Source organism: Molossus molossus, unplaced genomic scaffold (genome assembly GCF_014108415.1).
Source record: "Molossus molossus isolate mMolMol1 unplaced genomic scaffold, mMolMol1.p scaffold_m16_p_10, whole genome shotgun sequence".
NCBI lineage: Eukaryota > Metazoa > Chordata > Mammalia > Chiroptera > Molossidae > Molossus > Molossus molossus.
The window spans coordinates 19,201,897-19,206,274 of record NW_023425345.1 but is presented as its reverse complement, the minus strand read 5'-3'; positions in this window follow the sequence as shown (position 1 = coordinate 19,206,274).

Below are 4,378 nucleotides of genomic sequence, written 5' to 3'. Positions count from 1 at the left end.
GGGTTCCGCGGCGGCCCGGTCCGGCGGCAACGTCAGCGGCGACGCCCGGCCGGCCCCGCCCCTCGCCGTGGAATGCCAGGGGGGGGGCGGGTCCCGTAGGAGGGGGCGCTGTCTGCGCGGCACAGCGGACCCGCTGCGGAGAGCCGGCCAAGGGAACGCGTGCCTGGGCTTCAACTCGGCGTCGGGGCGGACGTCCCCGCGCCCAGGGCTCCCTCCCCAGCAGGCTTCGCACCTGTCGGGACTGCCGGGGCCTGGGAGGACCCGTCAGTGTTCACGGCGAGCTTGTGAGATGCAGAATGTTCCACAGACATCGCCACTCCTCCGGGGTAGCGATGTTAGAACCCAGTCATTCTCTATCTGCTAGAAGAAGGAACCTCTCCTGGGTTCCTTGAGCCCCAGTTGTTTTTGCAAAAATTCTTAAAGAGGAAAGTATGCATCAGCCATGACCACAAGGGTATTGACCATGAGCTTAACTAATCAGGAGATGCCAGACGGGGCAATGAGACATTCAAGGCTGGGGTCTAGTAAATGTTAAGAAATATAAAATAAACAACTAACTGCTGATATCTGCTTCTGTACACGCAGCTTGCTTGCTCTGCTAAACTCTTGAGTAACCCCTGTCCTATGTAAGCAACCCTCCCCCTGAGCTGGGGCTGCAGTTCTCTGTAGGTTGGCTGCAGTCCCTGCGCAGGTAATAAAGCTCCTAATATTCACAATTACTGGATGTCTGAGTGAGGATGACTCTCCTGGGTTACAACAGCTAGCTCACTCAGCGTCGAATTGTCTGGCAGAAATACGGGCTAGTTATCTTCAAAATCTGCCCAGATTTATGGGCGTAGACATTTTTCAAGAAAACGTGTCCTTCCCGAGGAGCGCAGGTGTGAGCGCAGGTAGCGGTGGCGGCTTTGAGTTTGGCTTCCTGGGACAGCAGTCCGGCGAGGAAGGGTCCAGAGTGGGAAGCTTCCTGAGAAATAAGATTTAAAGGACACGAAAGGCACCTCTGTCCAAAATGACCCAGCCCGAAATCGCCAGTTTAAGGGGATGAAGTAGATTCCGAAAAGAAACGAGGAGAGGAGACGGAGGGAGAAGCACCGGATGAGAGGCAAGTCAAGCCTGCAGGTACAGGGTTGACCCGTCACCGTTGGGCGCTTTGACTTCGCGCCGCGCTCGGAGCCGGTTGTGCGTCCGCTGCTCTGGAGAACATTAAAAATGAAAAGTCAGTCTTCTCTAGAGGAGCTTGAAGCAGCAGCAGACAGACGTGCAGAGTGAACGTGTCAGTGGAGTACAATATCTTGCGATGTATAAGGCAAGCTATAACATTATTTCTATCTTTTAATCAACAGTTCCACTTTGGGGAATATCTTTCAATGGTCTGACCTGAAAAACAAACAAGTGAGCTCGCAAAGGTATTCATAGTATTATTTCCCAAACAACAAAAATGTGAAGGGGAGAAAAGTCTAACCAAAGAGACATGGCTAATTAACATCTGGCATATTAATTTAGGAAATCATGTAGATAACAAAATGACAATAGAGTCTCATCAATTTATATTTGAAAGCATACTAAATATGTAAATGAAGATCCAACTGCATAAAATGTAGTTATGTACAGAAAGATTAAGTCAAGGAGTGACTTTGTATAGTTCAATACCTCTTCCATTATTTTTTTAATATACTTAATTGCATAGCAATTCTTCTGGATTCAATTCTGTCCCCAGGGCATTCCTCCCACTCAAAACATAGGCTGCTGTCTTGTAACTTTCCCACCCTGGTAATTTCTTAATGTAGGAAATGCATTACATGACAGCCTCTCTTAAGAGGAAGTATTTCTTCCAATTAAGTATTTCAGGCATACAATATAGTTTTATCTGTAGTTCCTAGAAAGCAAAATACAACAAAGATTAAAATCCTTGTTTTTATTTTAATGTCATAAAATCCTCATGGACGGTCATTGGGCAAACTCATCAAGAGTCTGCCACCTCTGATGTAGTAATTCTATTTTAGAAATACAAAGAGTGTTTACTTGAGACTCAGGCAACGTTCATGTCAATGTTATTTAGAATCGTGCAAACCACACCTAACTGTTCAGCGCCATGAGAATGGTTAAGTACATCTGGTACATCACAGGACAGACTATTCATAGTCACCAAGAATCTTATTTTCAAAAAAATTAAGTGAAGGGCTATAGGTCAAGACCAAAGAAAAGAAAAAGTAGAATAAGAAAAGTATATGTGACCGTGGCCTGTTTGGCTCAGCGGTTTGAGCATTGACCTGCGGACCAGAGAGTCCCCGGTTTGGTTACCGCTAGGGGCAGTATCTCATTTGCAGTTTGTCCCTGCCCTGGTTGGGGTCCTGTGGGTGGCAACCACTCAATGTGTCTCTCTCATATTGATGTTTCTCTCTTTCTCTTCCCCTTCTCTCCCTGTCGTTCTATCTGAAGATAAATGCAAAAATGTCCTTGGAGGATAAAAAAAAAGAAAGTATATGTGGTTAACCATAGTTCTTGGTATAATTATTTACCTCTTTCCAAACATTTTGGAAATTGAAATCTTGTAGTGTTACTTCTGGGTTGTAAAAGAACAAGACAGCTGAATAGAAAATAGAAATCAATGCAATAAGGTACTGTATGATTTAAAGAAAACCACACATGGTACATTCAGGATGTATACATGCAATAAAAAAGCTAACAATTCTTCATGTGCAAGAGCTAGGATGATCACCCTGCTTTTCTCTGCCATTTTAAGATTCCTTCTTTTCTGGTCAAAGGGCTTCTCAGTAACAATCATTGGTTCAACCATCTGTAAGTAGTGTCAATAAGCCTCCCTTTCTTCAGCTAACCAGAAACTAAAGAAGTCCTGGAAAACCAGGACTTCACAGAAGATGCTTAAGAGGCAAGGAGGTTGTATTTAAAGTAGACAGCCCCCATCTATTTCATTTTATCTTTGGTCCTGAAATTAGTGTTTACAGAACTAAGCAGAAGAGATGCTTGATACAGATTTCTTATTTTTTTAAACTAAATATATGGCTCCTTATCTTTAGAAAAATAATAATGAGTCAATCTGTTGGGGGGAAAAAAGAAAAGGTGACATGTAGCGTCTTTTTATTTATTTTTATTTAAAAATTTTTTTAAAATCTTTATTGTTGAATGTAGAATGTATTACAGATGTTCCACAGTTTTCCCCCATTAACCCCCTCCTCCCCACTCCCGCCCCCCTCCCGCCTTTACCCACACTATTGTCTGTGTCCATTGGTTATGCATATAATTTCTTTGTTTTATTTCTTCCCACCCCCTCAACCACTTTTCCTTTGAGGTTTGTCAGTCTAGCAATGAATTTGTGCTTCTTAATCTCTTCACCTTTTCCACCCATTCCCCCCAACCCCCCTCCCATCTGGCAACCAACAAAATGTTCTCTGTATCTGTGAGAATGTTTCTGTTCTACCTGTCCATTTTGTTTGTAGATTCCATTGTCGATAGATATGTATTCATTGCCATTTTGTTTGTTCATATATTTCATCTTTTTCTTCAAAAAGACCCTTCATCATTTCATATAATAACGGTTTGGTGGTGATAAACTCCTTTAACTTTTTCTTGTCTGGGAAAGTCTTTATATGGCCATCGAATCTAAATGACAGCTTTGCAGGATAGAGTAATCTTGGTTGTAGGTTCTTGCTTTTCATCACTCTGAATATTTCTTGCCACTCCCTTCTGGCCTGCAAAGTTTCTTTTGAGAAATCAGCTGACAGCCTTATGGGAACTCCCTTGTAGGTAACTAGCTGCCTTTCTCTTGCTGCTTTTAAGATTCTCTCTTTGTCTTGAACCTTTTGCATTTTGATGATGATGTGTCTTGGTGTGGGCCTCTTGGGGTTCATCTTGTTTGGGACTCTGTGCTTCCTGGACTTGTATGTCTATTTCCTTCACCAAGTTAGGAAAGTTTTCTGCCATTATTGTTTCAAACAGGTTTTCAATTTCTTGTTCTCTCTCTTCTCCTTCCAGCACGCCCAAGATGTGAATGTTGGCATGCTTGAAGTTGTCCCAGAGGCTCCTTACACTATCCTCATTTTTTTGGATTCCTTTTTCTTTTTGCTGTTCTGATTGGGCGTTTTTTGCTTTCTTATATTCCAAATCAATGGTTTGCTTCTTGGATTTACGTACTTTACTATTGAATCTTTGTAAATTATTCTTTATTTCAGTTAAAGCCTTTTTTGTTTCTAACTGTGCATCGATCATTTCTGACTGGTCTTTTTTTTTTTTTTTTTTTTTTTTTTTTGCATTTATCTTCAGATAGAGCGGGAAGGAGAGAAGGAGGAAGAGAGAGAGAAACATCGATGTGAGAGAGACACATTGATTGGCTGCCACCCACACGGCCCCACCGGGGCTG